Source organism: Phascolarctos cinereus, unplaced genomic scaffold, assembly GCF_003287225.1.
Source record: "Phascolarctos cinereus isolate Bilbo 61053 unplaced genomic scaffold, phaCin_HiC Scaffold_5;HRSCAF=322, whole genome shotgun sequence".
NCBI lineage: Eukaryota > Metazoa > Chordata > Mammalia > Diprotodontia > Phascolarctidae > Phascolarctos > Phascolarctos cinereus.
Window position 1 is genome coordinate 409991662 of NW_027555958.1, and position 21188 is coordinate 410012849.

A 21188-nucleotide genomic window follows, 5' to 3' on the forward strand; every position below is an offset into this window, starting at 1 on the left:
TAACTGGGAGGATGGTGATGCCCTTGACAGTAATAAGAAAAGTTAAGAAGAGGGGATGGCTTCAGGGAAAAGGTCATGGGTTCATTTTTGGACTTGGTGAGTTTAAAATATCCTTAGGATATCTAGTTCAAGATGAGCAAAAGACTGTTTGAGATGAGAGAATGGAGGTTAGGAGAGAGGCTAGAGCTCAATAAATAGATCTGGGAACCATATGCATAGAGATAATAATTGAATCCATGAGAGCTGATGAGTATTCAAGGAAGAAGAAAAGGAAACCTAGGACAGAACCTTGGGGTATACCCACAGTGAGTGGGCTTCACCTGGACAAAGATCCAGCAAAGGAGACTGAGGAGTGGTCCAACAAGTAGGAGGGAAATCAGGAGATATACAGTGTCACAAAAAACCAAGAGAAGAGAGTATCAAGGAGAAGAGGATGACTGACTGGCTTTGCAAAGGCTGCAGAGAGGTCAAGAAGGATTAAGACTGAGAAAAGGTTCTGATAACTTTGCAAAAAGCAGTTTCAATTTGTAGTCAAACTGCAAAGGTAAGAAGAGAGTGAAAGGAAAGAGAGTGGAGGCAACAATACTAGACAACCTTCTCAAGGAGTTCAGCCTCAGAAAGGAAGAGAGATACAGGATGACAGTATAGATGGATGGATCAAGTAATGTTTTTGTTTTGTTTTGTTGTTTTAGGGGTAGAAGAGACAAGACCATGTTTTTAGGGAGCAGGGAAGCCTCCAGTAGACAGAGAGATCAAATATTAGTGAAAGAGTAGGGATGATAGACATTGCAATCTGCTACAGAAAATAGGAGGGCATAGGATCACTTGTGCATGTAGAGAAGCTTACCTTAATAAGGAAAAGGAGTGCCTCTTCATGTGAGATGGGAGTGAAGAAGATAGTGATAAAAGTTATCTGAGTGATCTGAGATGAGGATAAGAGGGAGCTCTAGGAGAATGGACTCAATTTTTACTATTAGAGGGCAAAGTAAAGATAGAAAGAATCCACTAGTCATTTCCTGGATGGAACCCCAAAATTACAAGTCCAAGCAATGGCATAGCCAAAACCTAGAACCTTCATATCAAAGAAAAATACTGTAAGCATCCAGAAAGAAGCAGTTTAAATATCAAGGAACCACAGTTACAATGATAAAAAAATTCTGGCAACTTCAACTGTAAATAAGAGAACATCTTGGAATAAATATAATCTTCCAAAAATATAACTTATCTTGTAAAGTTGAGTATAGTCTTATAAAGGAAAAAAAAAGATTTTTAAAGAAATAAAGAACTTTTAAGCATCCTTCGCTATAAGACCAGACCTGAGTAGGTACTTTCAAATGCAAAAACAAAATGCAAGAGAAACCTATAAAGATACATATATCTGAGTGATAGGATGGAACTGTATAGTGATGAACAATCAACATAAGGGAGAAGAAAAAAGAACTTTAATATCTTGTTTTCCTGAATGTAGCAAGCCAGTATTTTTTCCACAGGGTTTTTCTACAATGGGCATTCCAGAGTTCTACTAAAGCATTTAAGGGATATTAATATATCTCTTATAGGGACCGGCTACATCAATACTACCTTGATGGCAGCACCATGTTCTAACAATCATTCTTTTAAATTCTTTCCCATTTTTGGTTACCACTATTATGACATTCTGTAACTGGTTTCTTTTAGTTCACTGTGAGTTAATTAGAATACTGTATGAAATTAAAAGAACTAATAAACACAGCTTTATTACCTTGGTATAGCACATCAGCCTTGTTATCATTAGTTCACATTCCCAGTCATTGTCAGCCTTCTCTCTACACAGTTTGTGTGTTTAATGTGCCACTAGCCCATAGTAGCAGAGCAAGCTCTTTAGCTAAATCTCTTGTATTTACAGAATCAAAAGAAATTAAAGAGAAGACAGGTATAGTTATAGGAATCCTGACTCCAAAAAAGGAATAAGAGCTCAGTGCTTTCCAAAGAAAGCCTCCCAAGACGGCCAGATCCAGAAGGATGATGAGGGGAAGCAATAACTTATTAGTTGCCACTTTTCTGAAAATCCAATCGTAGGATCCTTCAGCTTCTGTGCAAGTTTTTGTCTGTATTTACCAGTCAAATCCAGCTGGCCCCTTTGGTCCTCCAGCATTTTAATGATCTCAGTGCCCAACTGGTCTGTCTCAGTGGCAATCCAATGGGAGCACTCAATACCTAGTGGCTCAGTTCAGGCCATTGGGAACTTGCAGAAGCAATACTCTTTGAGACTGTAGCTTAGTCCTGTGCTGATTCTCTATAGCACATGCCCCATATCTGCATTTTCCTCAGCCCCCAGGTGCCACTGTCAGTGTATTGCTCCTGTCCTGCTGGCGTCTGGCAGGGTCTCTCCAGTAGTGAAGCTTGGCACTAATAGAGTTGTAGAAGGATAGGAGGCATAGTGGAGCTCCTCCTCTTCCATGTCTGCTAGCATTTCATCTGTTTCCTGTTGCTTCTCATCAGAATCTCTGATTAACTTTTTTTCCCACTGGTCCTAGGAGCTACTCAGGAACCACCTTGAGACTGAGGAAGATGGTATGCATCTTCTCAAAAGGCTCTTAGGAGATGTTGGCTGCCAAATCATAAAGCTAGCTCCACCCCTTCTCTTGCACTAACAGGGACAAGGCCCTGTTGAGCCTTTGATTCCCCTCTTCTAGCCCAGTGGTTCAACCAGGACTGAGAAAGGGACTATTTCAGAGAAGCCTAAGAAGTAGGAACTCCTGCTGAGTAAAGTGAGCAGAATGAAAAATATCAAGTTAGGTTGTCACTGTTGTCATCATCATCATCATCTTCATCATCATCAGAGCTAGCATTTCTATAGTATCTACTGTATTCTGGGCACTGTTGTAAGCACTTTACAAATATTTTCTCATTTGATCCTCTCAACAACTTTCTGGAGTAGATGATATTATTAACCTCATTTTACAGTTGAGGATACTGAAGCAAATAGGTTAAATGACTTGCCCAAGGTCACACAACTAATCAGAAACTATATTTGAACTCAGATCTTCCTGATTCCAGGTCTAGTGATCCATCCACTGTACCACCTAGCTGCCAACAGATATAGAATGCCAACAACATTCTATAGAAAAAGAACTTTGAAAGACTTAAAAATTCTGATTAAAGCAATGGCCAGTTATAATTATGTCTCCAGGGGCCCTACGAAGAAACATGTTACTTCCTGATAGAGACGAATGATTCAAGGTACCCAAGGAGGCATATATTTCTGGACATGGCTACTATGCCAATTCATTCTGCTTAACTATGCTTGTTTGTTACAAGAGTATTGGGTATTTTGTTTTTTTCAATTAGGGACATGTAAGACAGGGGGGAATAATAACAACAATTGTGCTCCCCTCCCCTTGCCCCCCAAAAAAAGACACAGAAAAAAAATAAAAGGAACATAACTGTTTTTTTTAGGTGAGCCTACCTATCTCACTCAGGCTAGAAATACAGAGGCTAACCTGGTGCCACTTGAATCAACATGGGAGCTCCGACTTGCTTTATTTCCCAACTTGGCTAGTTGGCTCCTCATTAGGCAAAAAGCATTTATGAAACAATTACTGTGTGTTCTAGGCACTGTGCTAACCACTGGGGATACAAAGAAACTTAAAACAGTCCCTGCCCTCCAAGAGCTCACATTCTATTAGGGAAATTACATGTAAATAATTAGGAAGATACAAGATACATACATACAAGATATATACAAGATACACAAGGAACAGGGAAGGCACTAGCAGCTACGGAGAACCAAGAAAGGCCGCCTGCTGCTGGTAGGATTTGAAATGAGAAAAAATAAGCCAGGGAAACTAAAAGTTGGCTGTCCATTTGGAGAGCACACCAGCCATGAGGGGACACGCAGGGCAGATATGTAATCAGGAGACAGAATGTCATGTGGGAGAAAGAGAAAAGTAGGCCAATGTGGCTGAAAGGAAGAACATTTGGAGAGGGAAGCAAAAGGTAAGAAGACTGAAAAGGTAAGAAGAGACCAAACTGTGAAGACCTTCTAGTACCAAATAGAGAGCTTAACATTTGATCCAGGAGACAACAGGAAGACACTGAAGTTTACTGAGTGGGTAGCTGCCGTGTTCAGATCAGTAACTTAGGAAAATCTCTTTGGTGCCTTGTGTGGAAGTTGGACTGGATTAGGGAGAAACTTGTGATAAGGAGACTGATTAGAAGGCTCCTGCAATAGTCTAGACATGAAGCGATGAGAGCTTAAAAGTGGGGGGTGGGGGGGGTGGTTATGTGAGTGAAAAGAAGTGCCATTTAGGAGAGACAATGCGATGGTAGAAATGGCAATTATTTAGCAAGAGATTCTATATATGAGGAGAATGAGAGTGAGGAGACAAGGATAACAGCAGGCACAAACAAGAGTCACTGGGAGGGCAATAATGTCCAACTGTAAGAATGCTGAGAAGAGGAAGGAAGGGCTTTGGGCTGGGGTGAGGAATAATGAGTTCTATTATGGCCATGTTGAATTTAAAATGCGTATGAGGTATCCAGTTAAAGATACCCAAGGGCAGTTGATAATGGCAGAATATAGCTCAGGTAACAGACTAGGGCTAGAGGGTGTGTGTATGTGTGTATGTGTGTATGTGTGTGTGTGTAGAATCTCTATAGAGATGATAACTGAACCCAGGGGAGTAGATGAAATCATCAAGTAAGAAAATATAGACAGTGAAGAGAAGAGGGGCCAAAACAGAGTCTTGGGGGACACCTATAGTTAGTGAGCATGACAAAGATGAAGAGACATCAAAGGAGACTCTGAAAGAGGAAATGACACAATATAACTCATATGCTGTAAATTTTGAAGGAAATATTTAATGCAACATTTCTGTAAAATAAATAATCTGATATTACCATTCTACCTCTAGGATACCAAGCAAGTTACTTTACCTCAGTTTCCTGATCTCTAAAATGAGTGGTTTAGAACTATACCTCTAAGGTCCTGTCCATCTCTAAATCCTTCTAGTTACTCAGATTCAAAACCTCAGATTCACCCTATGACGTTCCTCCTCCTTTTCTACTCTATCTCACTTTTCCTGCAACCATTCAGTTAGCTAGTTTTTTTATTACATGTCCCCATCATTTTCTTGACCGATCACTTTCTACTCATTCAGGCCCTTTTCCCATCTTGCATGGACTACTGCAATGCTCTGAGAAAGAAGGCCTCTCTTCCCTCCCCCTTCCCCCATCTAGACCCTCCTTAAACCATTCTCCAGCAGCAGCCAAATGAATATTCTTGAAGACAAAGACTGTGTCGTTTTTCTGCTTGAAAATCTGTAGTAATTCTCTCTTGCCTCCAGGAGAAAATGCCCTATACAATCTAACAACCATCTACCTTCAAACACAGATTTCATATTGCTCCCTTTTAAGGACAGCTAACAAACTGGTTGAAACTAGGCATTCCGTATCTTATCTCCATGTTTTTGCATAAAGGGAACCCCTGCCAGACAGGCATTCTCTGTTCACCTCCATTTAGTTTCCTAGTGGTTCATCTCAGGTGCCATATTCTATGCAACAGGGCTTTTCTGATCCCCTTACTTGCTAATGATCTGCCTCCTGAAATTACTTTATATTTACTTATTTGTGCGCATGTTGTATCTCTCCAGTGGAATGTAAGCTCTTTGAAGGCAAGGACTGCTTTTTGTTTCTTGTTTCCTCAACTTGTAACTCATATAATAGTAACTTAATAAGCATGTTGCACTGAATTGTTTAAGGCTATTATAAAAGGGCTAATCTTGACATGCCATAATTCCTTAAATTCACGTAGGATTTAGAACTGAAAGGGACCTCAAAGACTAACTCCCTCATTTGGGAAGTGAGAAAACTGATAGGTTGAATAGCTTGTCCAAGGTGCCAGAGGCAGTAAGGAGCAGAACCCAGGTTCAAATCCAAGGACTCTGACTCCAAATCTGGTGCATTTTTGCTCTGTACCAAGCCATCTTTTCAGAAAACAAAAAAGAAAAGGCACCTATGCAACAGCAGCTCAAAGACTGTACTATTTACCTGATAGGGCTCCATACCAGCAGTATTCTGACCTTGAAAAATGATGGATCTAAACCAAGAGCTCTCAACTTCTCAACTTGGAATGTTACCTTTCAAATATGGACAAACTGACTTGGTACAGAACCAATATAGAACAATTTCTGTCTACAATAGCAGCTTCATAATACAACCAAAGAAAAGTGTGCTCTCATCTAATCGGCTATATTAGCTAAGATGCTATCCAGTAGTTGGACAAGAGACAAGCATTTTGGAGGCAGATTAGCCAGTGGCACGATTCAGAGAGCAAATTAAATATAATTTCTTTTTATGTGCAACAGACAACGAATGAATCAGGCTATACAGATTGATCAAATCTGCCATCCTACGTATTTGTGGAGGGAAAGGGGCTGGGAAAAGGATTTAAACAGGATGCAAGGTGGCTCCGATCTCATGCAATGGAAGAAGAATCCCATGCTTTTCAACTGATTAATTTTATATTAATGTGGAACAGTAGCAGGACTTGAAAGCATTCTCCCACTGCTCAAGAAGCTGTATCAAAAAGCAGATTAATTAAAAAAAGGTAAAGGCCAAGGAAATCAAGAATTTCACAAAGAATGAATAGCAAATGAACAGGAAAACAAAAAGGGAAGGGAAGTAGAGGAAAGACTGGAATAGAGAATAGAAGGTAAAGGGAGAATATTCAAAGAAAACAAGTCAAATCAAAAAGCACTTATTAAGAGCCTACTATGTGTCAGGCACTGTTTTAATAGATGAGGATTTAAAGAAAGGTAAAAGTTTCTGCTTTCAAGGAGCTCACTGTCTAAAGGGAGAGACAACATGCCAACAACTACATACAAACAAGTTGCATATAGGATAAATTGGAAATAATCTCATGGGGAGGCAGTAAGATCATTTCCTATGTATGTTCAATATGAATATATACAGCCAAGAACTGATAGGAAGAAGTCTTCCACAATATTGACTCTGCACTGAGATGTTATTTGGTCATCTCTACCAAACAAAGAAGATGGTAACATTTAACACCTATAACAGTAATTCATGATTACTTCATTTTTTTTTAAGACTAGGGAGTCAGGGGTAAGGAAGAGAAATAGAATGATTGGAAAACTATGAGGTTTGGTAACCTGCAGTCTAAAAAATGCCAAAAGGCAATCTTCAGAGTTGCCTAAGTACATAAGAATATCCATTTATGTATATACATAAGTAAACATAGATGGTGGGGGTATAAGTTTTAAATGACCTTAGACCAGTTAAATTTAAAAAAAAGTATTTGAGCTAAACTGTGTACCTTTCTTAGCCTAGCACAGAAAACACTTAAATATTTGTTGAATTGAAGGGGCAATTCTTTCAAATTACTTTAGTACACAGAGAGTTCCTGGAGACGGGAGGAGAAAGGAAACCAGGCAGAGGATGGCATGCCATATGGCATATAATAAAGAGAAGGATGGGAGGAAAAGGAAGAGAGAAGACAAATAGGAAACACAAGAGGGGAAGGTGGGCAAAAAGGCGAAGGAAGTAAAATGAAGAAGAAAAAAATCATATAGTCTGAGTGAATGACTGGGTAACATTGAAGCATTAAATTTACAAGCATTTAGAAATAAAGTTGAGGTTATTTAGCCCGTGTGCTCCATTTATTCGCCAACTTAACTGCTCACCATAAATTAGTCTGAGACAATAAGAGCTGACAAGATAATGTGAAGGGAAAGGTAAAACTGTCCAATGAATATAGAAATGGAATAAAGATGTTAAAGGAATAACAATTTTAAATTAAAGCAGTTATCCTTACAACCAGAATCTGAATTTTCCCATAACGTTCTGTATTAACCATTTAAAATAAGAACTTAACTAAATAGCTAAAATAGACAACTTTGTTACAAAGTTATAAATTATTAAAGTTGTACTGAAAAAAAAATGGGCCAGAATTAGAACAATTAGAAATGGCCAGAAGCTAAAGCTGGAAGACATCACCTATGTTATTAACTAACCTTGGCATATAAGCTTAGCTCTTTATATAGACATCTCTACCCACAGCTTAGCCTGACATACTCCATGCTGAGAGGAGGTGGGTGTGAGAAAGGTTACTGCCATCCATCACTTTGAAAATTAATAGCATGATAATAGTTAAGGGAATAAAGGTACAGCACTGTGTGAACTTATGTCAAATACAATTCGCCACCAAAAAAGCGTAGGCCAAGTCCATTCATAACATTCCCTTCCCAAGGCCACCTACAAGTTAACTCATTATCCAAATGCCAAAGACAGCGGCATGCACACATTCTCAGCCAATAAGTCACTGCTATAAAAGCTGCATAAACATTTCCAGCCCAATCATCTATTAATAATAGAATGAGACAGGAAAACAGTTTCTGAGTATCTCATGGATAACTAGAATTCAACAGCTTTGAAAGCAAAAGATATAAAAATGTTTCCAACTTATATTTTTAGAGCATCTCATGGAACAAAACATGTTGTTGTTTTTTCTATATACATTTTAGGAGATCAAAAAATAGAAAATGTAATCTGCTTGGATTTGGAGAGGAGGGACATAGTCTCAGAACAATTCCTAAGTCTTGTGAACTATTAGCACTTAAAGTTACATAAAGGTTCATAGACTACACTGCCATCAATTTTTAAAAACAACATAAAAACCTTTCCAGGACTTCAGGTTCTTGGAGGCAAAAATTAGGAAGTTTATGTCTCATTCAGCTATAAATGAGCCATATTTGTTGAAATAAAAGTAACTTTAAAAAAAACCTGACTCCTGTAAATGCCATCTCATGATATTATTTAACACATTAAATTCTGTATATAAATCATACATGATGACTATGATGTTTCCCTCAAGGGAATTTACCAGAGAACTTTGCAATAGACAAATAAGGAATATGTGTTCACTGAACATTTGTAACAGCTGTTGGAATATACAGAATTAACTATAGCGTCTCAATAGAAACAAAAGCTATTTTCTCCTTACTATCTTATGGAAAAATCCTAATTTTAGCACTGATATCTATCATGTTCACAATAAAGAATATATTCACAATTCTTATAGCCCCGTCCAGTGAAGTGGAAAAAAAAAACTTGAAAAAATATCTCAACAGCCATTCTTATTGAAAATGGAAAAATGAAGTACCTGTTAAAGTTAATGATTCTTTATTTAAAATGTTCTTTCTTTTCTTCCTCAAAAGTTCTAATTCAGGGGCAGCTAGGTGGCACAGTAGATAAAGCTCTGGCCTTGGAGTCAGGAGGACCTGAGTTCAAATCCGGCCTCAGACACTTGACACTTACGAGCTGTGTGACCTTGGGCAAGTCACTTAACCCTGATTGCCTCACCAAAAAGAAAAAAAGAAGGAGAAGAAGTTCTAATCCAATATTTCATTTTGGCATAGGGGAACCAAGCCAAGAAGGAGTTCAAGGCTTCAGCAGCTTCAGGAAAGCTGAAAAAGTGAGAGTATGGTCCAGGTGATACACATAGGTCTGCTACACCAGAAGAGATGGTTTCATTCTTTCTATTTGTATCCACAGTGCTAGGCATACAGTGGGTGCCTATTAAATTCTTATTGATCAACTGATTGATTGACCAGCTTAGTTTAGAGAGTCTTAGACTCAGTATCATGTAAGTTGAAGGGTGATTAATTTTTGGTCATAACAACATCCACTCTACTGAATCATCATCATAAAAATTCACATTTGTATAACATGAACATTTACAAAATGCTTTTCTCAAAAAGACAGGTAACATACAGGGTGGGTATCACAAGTATTATTATCCCTATTTTGCATATGAGGAAATTGAGATTAAATGATAGAATATGATTTCTCAAATGTCACACAGTTTGTGTCCCAGCTGGGATTTGAACCAAGTTCTCCTGGTTCCAAATCATTCTTTCCACTATACAATCCTATCATCATTATCATCATCAAAACTGACATTTGTATGTTGTTTTAATGTTTGCAAACATTTTGCAAGGAAGAAATAACCAGATCCACAAAATCACAGATTAAGTAATGAATCTGTAAATTCGTTTCCTTAAAACTTTGTCCCCAAACTGAAGTCCTTATTTAAGGACACCTTTGAGAAGTGAGTTCCCCTGACAAACGAGCACAGATTTTTTTTCCTTTTAAATTGTCTGTTTTCTTCTAAATTCTGTAGAGTTTTCCAAATTATCTTAATTTTTGGAGTCACTTTATCCTCCTAAATGGGTCAAATTTTTTTTTTAAAATTCCCATCATACAAAGTACCTGTTTTCTGTTAGGTTATTTTGTATTTGACATGAGCTCTGCTAGTAAAGTATTATATAGAATAAGTTGCTTTCCACTGTGAGAGTTGGCTGTGAAGAACAGGTACATTTAAAATCATGGAACATTGGAGTTGGAAGGAACCTAGAAGAAAATGTTCTATAAAACTGCCAAGATCTCAGTAGATATTGGTCCAGATCCTGCCAAGATCAAATGTTCCAAAATACCCATTTGACAGATGAAGAAACTCAAGTCAACAGAAGGAAAGAAGTAATCTGTCCAAGATCACATCATGAATCAGTGGCAGAACTCAGTCTAGAGGCCAGGACTCCTGAGTGCCAAAGCAGTGGACTTTCCAAAATCACTGAGATTTTCTTTGCATACACAGTAAAATATGAAACTAGTGACTTCAAAGTGGAAAATCATATAAATGAATAACCACACACAATTGGGGCTACTGCTATGAAACTGAGCTTAAATTTTACTATACTTCACAAAACTATAGCTCCTTAAAAAAATAAAGCAGTAGTGTAATTTAACTATAGACAAAGACTGGACATTGATTCCATATGAAACTCTAGTCTAGGTAAAGCTAAGAAAGAGAGTTGGTCCTTGGGAAAAGGTGGGTGAATAAGCACTCCTTCGACAAATTCTGAAAGCAGCATTGTTTTAAGCTATTTAAATAAGGCACACTTTAATACAATGTTTTCCAGCCAGAGGTCTGTAGCAAATCTTTATCAGTACACAAACTTTGATCACTAAAGATTACTACATTTTAAAACATAAACTTGAGATGTTGACTCCTCTTTCTTCTGCTCCACTACCTCATGACCTAAAAAAAATCACTATCTTTGGCTTCCCAATCACCCTCCCCTCAGCCCATCCTAAACTCCAGAAATCCAATCTGTAGAGTGTAGAAGTGCAGAGGCTGGTGTAGGTTCACAGTCTGGTTCAGGTTGGGAAACAATGATTGAGTATACTGAATTATGCTCAAGTTTTTATTCTCCATTTATGAAATGGTTTACAAGAAGCCTAATCTCAGTGATACCTAAAATCTATGACCTTGTGCAAGATTATGAACAAATGTTATTGAAGATCTTTGCAGTTTTATGGGAAAGGATTCCAGGATTCCAAGAATAATTATTATTCATCTTTACATAGCCTATCATCAACCTTTTGCAGCACCAACTTCCAATACCACATTCCTAAGCCATTTATAAATGCTGATTTTCTCATCAATAATGTAATATTTCCTTGTTTATCCCATTCCCAAAAGAACACAGAAAGCTAATGGCATAAAGAGTTATTCTTAGAAATGAACTGAGTGGTAACACTGGCTGAGGAATTTGTATCAAAACTCTAGTTTGAACAAGGTTCATTTCTTTTAATGAAACTCCAGCTATTCAGCAGAAGTCCTGTGCTTGTCTTTCTCCTGAACTTTCCTAAATTTCCCAACTTGGAAGGCAATACAGAATTCCCAGTAAAAACTGGGGAGGCAAAGCGAGTTAATCAACATCATCATTAAGTATAATTTAAAAGCACTGTTAATCTTTTTTAAAATTTTATTTAATTTTAATTTAATATTAATGTAATTTTTGGGGGTCACATTTTAAGTTCCAAACTTCCTTCCTCCCTCTCTCCTCACCCCACACTAAAGAAGCCACCATTTGAGGCGGTAAATAACATCTTCCTTCCTAGGTCATTTGTAGTTGATTTGAATATTTATAATATTCAGGATAGTTTAGTCATTTGCAGTTATTTTATTTTTTTGGTGAGGCAACTGGGGTTAAGTGACTTGCCCAGAATCACACAGCTAGTAAGTTTTACGTGTCTGAGGCCACATTTGAACTCAGGTCCGCCCGACTCCTGGGCTGGTGCTCTATCCACTGCACCACCTAGCTGCTCCTACAATTACTCTTTTAACAATATTGCTATTACTGTAAACGGCCTTCTCTTGGTTCTGCTCATTTCACTCTTCATTATTTCATACAAGTTTTTTCCATGTTTTTCTTAAATCAGCCTGCTCTTCATTTCTTACAACACAGTCATATTCCATCACAATCATATAACACACCTGTTTAGCCATTCCCCAATTGATGGGTATCCCCTCAATTTCCAGTTCTTTGCCACCACAAAGAGAGCTTCTAGAAATATTTTACAACATATAGGCTCTTCTCCTTTATCCTTCATCACCTTAGGAAACAGACCTAGTGATGTTTTTGCTGGGTCAAAAGGTATGCACAGTTTTATAACTCTTTGAGGATAATTCCAGATTGCTCTCCAAAATGGTTAGATCGATTTACATTTCTTTTTTTTTTAGATTTTTTTAAATTTAATTTATTTATTTTTAGTTTTCAACATTCACTTCCATGAGATTTTGAGTTTTAAATTTTCTACCCCTCCAAATCTCTCCCCCCAAGACAGCATACAATCTGATGTAGGCTCTACATATACATTCATGTTAAGCATATTTTCCCAATTAGAACTAATGGTGGGAAGCACGAGAATGAAGTAATAAAACAAAATAACAAAGGAAAAAGAGAGCAAATATTATGCTTCCATCTACATTCAGACTCTAAATTTCTTTCCCTGGGTATGGATAGCAATTTTCATCATGAATCTTTTGGAGTTGTCTTAGATTCTAGCATTGCTGTGAAGAGCCAAGTCTATCAAAGTCAGTCATCCCATAATGTGGCTGTTACTGTGTACAATGTTCTCCCGGTTCTGCTCATTTCACTCTGCATCAATTCATGTAAGCCTTTCCAAATTTTTTTGAAGTCTGCCTGCTCATCATTTCTTATAGCACAATAATATTCCATTACATTAATAAACCACAACTTGTTCAGCTATTCCCCAATTGATGGACAGCCCTTCAATTTCCAATTCTTTGCCACCACAAAAAGAGCCACTATAATAATTTTTGTACATGTGGGTCTTTTCCCCATTTTTACAATCTCTTTGGGATACAGCCCTAGCAGTGGTATTGCTAGGTCAATGAGTATGCACAATTTTATAGCCCTTTGGGCACGGTTCCAAATTGCTCTCCAAAATGGTGGATAATTTCACAACTCCACCAACAATGTATTGGTGTTCCAATTTTTCCATATCTTCTCCAACATTTATCATTGTCCTGTTTTGTCATGTTAGCCAATCTGGTAGGTGTGATGTGGTACACCTCAGAGTCATTTTGATTTGCATTTCTCCAATCAATAGTGATTTAGAACATTTTTTCCTGTGACTATAGATACCTTTAGTTTCTTCCTCTGAAAACTGCCTGTTCATATCCTTTGACCATTTATCAATTGGGGATCCAATAAGATTTTTGCTAGCTCTGAAGTTTTCTCCAATGTGGCCTCTAATATCATGATACCATTAAGAGAAGTGAACTTCATTGTCTCGAGGAAAAATAGTATTATATCACACAGTAAATCCCTGGGGGTTTGTTCTCTGAAAATTCAGAATTTTGAATATTTTAGACATGTCCTTAAAGGTCTGGGTCCTTTAGCTCCACATAAGTAGATATCCCATTGCTAATGTGGATATCGGGATGGAGTTTCAAAGGGGTGGCTGATGACCTACAATGATCAGAAGCAATAAGGGATTTATATTTTAGTTTAAATGGATGAACACCCATCAATTTAATTCAACAGACAATTAAGTCTACATTATGCTAGATGGTATGTGTAATAACAGGAATGGTGGTGCATTCTAGTTAAAGTGCTGATTCTTCTCTATGCTGTGTCACCTAAAAGGGAAATTCCCTTTTCTGCTGCCTATTCTCAAGATGCTTATAATCGAATTAAAATTATTTCACATTTTGGGGAGAAATTTAGACAAGAGTTTAGCTCTTCTGAATCAGTGGGGATTACTCTATTTGAACTTTTTAATCAGTATTATTAGTCATGTTTTCCTGCCCAAATTATTTTATATCACATATATAAAAGATAACAGAGAAAAGAGATTTCTGTGAACCCTACATCCTTATGTTTCCCCTATTAATGTGCTTCAGAGATACAGGAAACTCTTTTTGGTACTGTGGGTCATTGCACTATGAGCTCAGTGAATGTCTACAGATCTAGAATCAGCAGCAGATATAGAAGGTAGATTAAAACATAAATTCCAGCATAGAGCGGGCTCAAGTGCTCTAGCCTGGGGCAGTAAAATCTACTCTCTAGGGCTCTTCATAACACAAAATACTTTTGAAGAGTTGAGGAGAGGAACTGGGAATCCTGATTGTTCTAACTACCCTCAAATAGGCCAAATCTCTAATAATAATAATAGTCTAATATTTCAATGGATCTTTGATCTTCTTTATATTGGTCCTCACTTTAGTAGTGCACACTGCAACCCAGCTAATGCCTTTTCATGCTATAGGTCTTGCTCTAGTGTAAGGATTCTTAATCTAAGTTTTGAGAATGTTTTTTTAATTGATAATTACATTTTGATATAATTGGTTTCCTTATAATCCTACGTATTTCATTTTATGCATTTAAAAACATTATTCAGAGACAGGATCCCTAGGCTTTGGTAGAATACCAGAACGTCCATTATATCCCCACCAAAAAGGTTAAAAATCCCTGCTTCTAAATGTTTTAACAGGCTGAGAGTGCTAGAAGAACATTTTGGCTGTCCCATTTATTATCTCTCCATCTTGCTACACAACTGGTCCACCTCCTTTTCGTACCATTTCTTGTGTACACATCCTTTTACCCAGGCATAAGTTTAGCATCTATGCAGATAGGATATGTTTGGGGTGGGATGGGGAGCACAATTAGGTGGCACAGTAGACAGGGCTCTTGGCCTAGAGTCAGATACTTACTAGCTGTGTGACCCTCGGCAAGTCATTCAACCCTGTTTGCCTCAGTTTCCTCATATGTTAAATGAGCTGGAGAAGGAAATGGTAAACCACTGCAGTATTTTTGCCAAGAAACCCCCAAATGGGGTCATGAAGTCAGACACAAAGGACTGAAAGGACTGAACAACAACAACATTTATGCAAAATTAGTATTCAGTTGAACAATGAAAGGTTGAACTAATCCTTTGAATGTTTCAAATATACTAAGTCTTTGACATTTCATAGAAAAACTATTTAGAATATTGATTTTTTCACTTTCATCTAGGTGTTTTGAGAACCCCGTATTCAGGAAATTTGATCTCATTTCTGGTTTATAGGGAGTCAACATAGGGCTGGCATCATAACCTGGGATTTCCCTTTTAAATAAGATAGGATGGAGAGGAACCAGCATGCTAGCCAGGCTCCTCCTCCTCCTCCTCCTCCTCATTATCTTCCTTTTCTTCCTTCTTCTCCTAATAATAGTATGTCCATTTGTGGTTTGCAAAGCACTTTATATATGTAAACTCACTTTATACTCCTAACAATCTTGGGACATAGGTGCTATTATTATCCCCAGTTTACTAAAGAAGAAACTGAGAGACAGAGGTTAAGTAACTTGCTGAGGGCCACACAGCTAGTAAGTGTCTGAGTCAGGTTTCAAACTCAAGTCTTCCTGACTCCAACTCCCATGCTTTATCCACTGGGCCACCTAACTGCTCATCATCTCTTTCCTTATCTTCTTATATAGCTTCCCTTCTACCATCCTCCCTGGTTTTCTCTTTATATATACTATCAAATGACAGCCACAGATCACATGAAAGGAAAGAGTTGCTTTTCAAAAAGGACCTAGAATCCAGTTTCTGAAAATATTATGCATGTGAGGTTATATTCTCAGAAGAAGTGGAATCTGTAAAAGATCCATGATTATTCTCTCCAATTTCCATAAGAATGCATAGAGTGTGGTCCATGTTGGTCAGCCTACTCTTTGGGAATATTCCCATTGGCACTTCCTATCTGCCTATTGAAATCCTTCTCTTTCTTTAAGGACCAACTAAGATGCTACTTTGTCCATAAAATGTGAATAGATTCTTGTCTCCCCCTGACCCTACCCTACCTCCCCCCACCATGAAAGGGATCTCCCTATCTTCAGTTTGCTTGAGACTACTTTATTTCATTTCTTCATTGTGTGAATTTAATGAAGTATGCAGATTGTCCATTTGTTGTTCAGTGGTGTCTGATTCTTTGTGACCGAGTGGACCATTAGCACACCAATACTATCCATGGGGTTTTCATGGCAAAGATACTGGAATGGTTTGCCATTTCCTTCTCCTTCCAGTCTCGGCTGGTGAAGAGCTTGGTATTAGGCAGTTTTTCCCAGTGCAGGGAACCATATGATGAGGTCTAGAGGTGAGGGGTACTGGAACCCCAAGATCACGACACACGGGTCCAGCCTCAAAGAATTCAACCCAAGCCTTCTTTCCCCCAAAGACAAGGTTTATTAGAACATCTGTCATACTGGGTAAACCCTTAAGGAGTCTGAACATTAGTGAGCAATTGGCTAGATTGTAAACATCTGAGCAGTGACTAGATTATAAGAATCAGAGCCTACATTTCTACCAAATGTATTATTAGTGTCTCAATTTTTCCACATCTCCTCAAATATTTGTCATTTTCTCCTTGTATCATTTTAGTCAAACTGATAAGTGTGAGATGGTATCTCAATTTTTTTAAAATTTGCATTACTCTAATTAATGACTTAGATAATTTTTTATATGATTACATAAAGCTTTGATTTTTTCCATCCAAAAGCTACCTGTTCATATCTTTTGACCATTTATCAAATGGGGAATGACTCACATTACTACAAATTTGACAAAGTTCTCTATATATTTGAGAGATGAGACCTTTATTTAAGAAACTGTCTATAAAATTTTTATTCCAAATTTTCTTTTTCCTTCTAATCTTGGCTACATTAGTTTAATTTGCACAAAACCTTTTTAATTTAATGTAATCCAAATTATCCATTTTATATCACAATATACAAGGAAATGCAGAGTTTATGAAAAATCAAAGAGCAACAAAAAAATGTAAAGTTAGTACTGACAGTCAGCCTCGGTAGCTCAAATGTAAATTTTCACCTCAGTGGGCCAAGTCCATCACCTCAACCTCTGATAATAGCAGCTAGCATTCAGATAGGCAGATCTCTTTAAGGTTTGCAAGATAAACCAAGAGTTTTACTCTAGTTCCCAAGCCCATCTAATCTTTTGTTCCACTGTCATATTCCTAGTGAGATACTCTTAAATGCGATCCAAACTTCTTTGTCCCCATTTTGCCTTACCTTTGTTTCAAAGAGCAAAAAGTTTGGCAGCGTAAGTCCATGAAATTCTAGTTTTGCTGATGAAAGCTACTCCAAAGTAGTCAGTGGAACAGCCAAATAACACAAATATTCTGGTTTTCCAAAGAGGTTTTCTTCTCCTTTGGCTACCCAGGACACTAACTCTTAAAACTACCATTCCTGGGTGAACACAACTGCAAATTTTCTCCACTGGTAATCTTTCAAGTATATTAGCACAATACATCAACTTAATAACCAATGCAAGAACTTAAGTCTACTCTACTCTTGGTATATAACCTTCTTCACTCAGCATACTGCAGTCATAGCCAATAGGATTTATCATTCTTGTGTTAGTAACCTAGTCCCACCAAAACTGATATTCTTTGACTAAATCAACCTCATATTTAACTTTAATACTTGAAGGAATTAGCTAATTTCGACTTCTTGAGAGTTCTTACTTTCAAAGACCAATTAAACTAATTTAAGTATAATAATTTACATATATCATACTTATATAATTTCTACAATATTATAATAGTTTAAATAATAGTTGTCTACAATAGTGTGATTTCTGGACCATGGCTTAAGATATAGAAAAGCTGGGCTCTTTATGAGGAATGAAATAAATAAAGAGCTGTTCGGCTGTTTTTCAGTCATATCCAAATCTTTTGTGACCCCCATTTGGGGTTTTCTTGGCAAAAATACTGGTTTGTCATTTCCTTTTCCAGCACATTTTACAGATGAGGAAACTGAAGTCACAGGATGAAAGACTTACTTGCCTAGTGTCACACAAGTGTGTGACACACAAGAGTCCAGATCTGAACTCAAGAAGATGAATCTTCCCAACCTAGGCCCAGGACTCTATCTACTGCACCACCTTGCTGCTCCAAACAAGAGCTAGTAAAAATGTATTTTCTTAGAGTCTTACAAATGAAATCAAAAGGGTTTAAAACTGAAAAGAAAGGAGAAGGGAGAAAATTGTTAACGTATATCAACCAAGCAAGTTATCATAGAGTCTAGGTCAAATAGAAAGAACAGCAGTAGGTGCCCAGAAATTCACAGGAGATAAAAATCAAAGAAAAGAGTAATGCAATAAAATCCATGGCTTCAGATATCTAGTAAGAAATACTCAAATTATGGACAACAAGAAATGTTAGAGATCCTAATGCAAAGATGCAAATTTTACTTCACAGGTACCACTATTCTATTTTAATAGAAATGAATGACTAGAAGCATTCTGGAATTCTAAGAGTAATAGGTACTTCTCCTACAGATTGAAAAAGCTTAAGAGAAATATTTAAATTTTTACTCTTTTTTTTCCTGTATATCTTATATAAATGGGCAAACACAGCAATATAGGAATTTCTTTCTCTTTCTCTCTCTCTGGGACTGGTTGATTTGTACTGTCTTCCAGAGGAGATCAATGGTCTTGACATTTTATAGACACCAAACCAATCCCAAATGGAAATCCCCAAATTTCCAGATGATTTAACTATAAAATATCAATTGTGCAAAAAGTACATGAGTTTGCCTATGAATTAAAACTATTTTTTCATCTTTTAATTCACAGATAACCACTTCAAAGGAACTCCAAAATGACAGCACACTGTTCAAACAGAGTATAACATAAAGCTAAGAAAGAAGCACTTAATTTTCTGTTTTTATAGCACCTTTACTTGAAGGACTTTGGAGACTTTAACATATTCAGTAGACTGTAATCCTAACACAATTCTTTGTGGAGCCTTTCACAGCAGTGAATGTTAAAATGCCATAATAATCCACTCTCCCCTTCCTTGACCCACCAAATCCTTCCTAATCGCATTAATACAAGAACTATCAATAATACTAAAGGATAACAGTAGTTTGGAAATTCAAAGCAAAAAACAAGATACCAAACTTCCCTTTATTTGGGGCAGGTGGGTGGTCCAGTAGATAGATTACTGGGCTTGGGATCAGGAAGACTTATGTTCTAGCTGTGTGACCCTGGGCAAGTCACTTAATCGTGTTTGCCTCAGTTCCTTATGCGCAAAATGAACTGCAGAAAAAAATGGCAAACCACGCCAGTATCTTTGCCAAGAAAAGCCCCAAAGAGGTCACCAGACATGATTAAACAAACGAACAACAACAAATCCCTTTATTTACCCCCATTTCACACAGACACCAGGAATTGCAAAGAGGATTCTAAAAAATCTGATACTGCATTTTTATTGTATTGAGGCAGAAGGGCAGCCTCTACCTAGGATGTCTGTGAATATTATAAACAAACTATATATAACATGATAGACAATGATTCAAATTTTCCAAGTTTTATCGAGTGGCAAATGCTAAGACAACTAATTTTTGCGCCTTGCAAAACCCTGGGGATTAAATGGCCTAAATGAAAATTAAGAACACTGGACTATGCTGTTTTAAGATTAAGTAACCTCCTCCACACTTGCAAATCTGTCCTGTTGTTAACAGTGCTGCCAGGTTTACTTATGGCTCACACAATTTGACAAATATGATCCTATAAAGCCAGATGGCAGGCTTTTTTATTTCATGCCCTGCTAGGTTGAGAGAAGAGAAAAGAAACTAAAGCACAAGAAAGTGAGCCAAATGTCAAAGGCACGTTTGTTAATTGGGGGGCTGTGGAAGGAAAAGAAAAGGGGGAGGAAGGTGGAGAGCAAACAGTGAGCACCACCAATTACAAAAAAAAAGACTTTTAAGTAAGATTTCGCAATCTTCCCCCAGTCAAAGCCTTCCAAAAATATTATATGAAGTTCTGAATTACAATGAATAAACTTCCTACCTTCTCACTATCAGCCCAAAGTATACAAGCAATAATAAGTGAGAGCCAGTATTTTAAAATTTTTTGCAGCACTTTACATAAAGTCTCTTATATGAGTCAAGTCAACAAGCACTTATTAAGCACTTATTATGTGCCAGTTACAACCAAGAAAGGCAAAAAAGGAGCCCTTCCTCTCAGGGAGCTCCCTGTCTAATGGGTGAGACCACATGCAAACTACTACCTACAAATAAGATAAAGAAAGGGGAAAATGGAGATAATCTCAAAAGGGAAGGCATTAAGATTAAGGAGGGAAGATAAAGGCTTTTTGTAGAAGGTAGGATTTTAGCTGAAACTTAAAGGAACCCAGGAGGTAGAGAGGAAGAGGGAGAAGGTTCCAGGCATAGAAGGAAGAAAGGCAGGGAGGGGAAAAACATTTAAGTACCTCCTTTGTATCAGGCAAGGTAGATAGTGGATAGAGTACCAGGCTAGCAGTCAGAAAGATCTAAGTTCAAATTCAGCTTCAGACACTTGACACTTACTAGCTGTGTGACCCTGGGCAAGTCACTTCACCCCACTGCCTTGCAAAAACAAAAAAAAAAACAAAAAAAAACCTTCCTCACGCCTCCTTACTCTTAGTGCCTTGCTGCTGAGATCACCTCCAATTTTCCTGGGGTGTGTGTGTGTGTGTGTGCGTGTGTGTGTGTGTGTGTGTGTGTGTTGCATATCTTGTTTGTACATAATTGTCCTTTGCCCCTGTAAGCTCCTCCAGAAACTTTCATTTGTTTTGCTTTTCCCTTTCTCTAGATCCTTAGCCCTTAGCACAGTGTCTGACACAGAGTAGGCACTGAAAAATCCTTTTTGACTTGACTTCACATTTTTCTGGTTTTTAATTCATCAGCAACTTTTCATCATGTTTTTTTAAAGATCATAATTAGTACTTCAACAGCCACACACACGTTTTTCAGTACTCTGGTATATCATTC

The 21188-nt window shown here is 37.5% G+C and overlaps 1 protein-coding gene and 1 pseudogene across 6 annotated transcripts in view; both read right to left on the reverse strand.

Annotated features, from left to right (window-relative positions):
* Window positions 1-21188, reverse strand: part of RASAL2 (RAS protein activator like 2) — a 335304-nt gene that overhangs the window by 272107 nt on the left and 42009 nt on the right. The gene's annotated exons all lie outside the window — the stretch shown is intronic.
* Window positions 1806-6045, reverse strand: LOC110206748 (vesicle transport through interaction with t-SNAREs homolog 1B pseudogene; annotated as a pseudogene).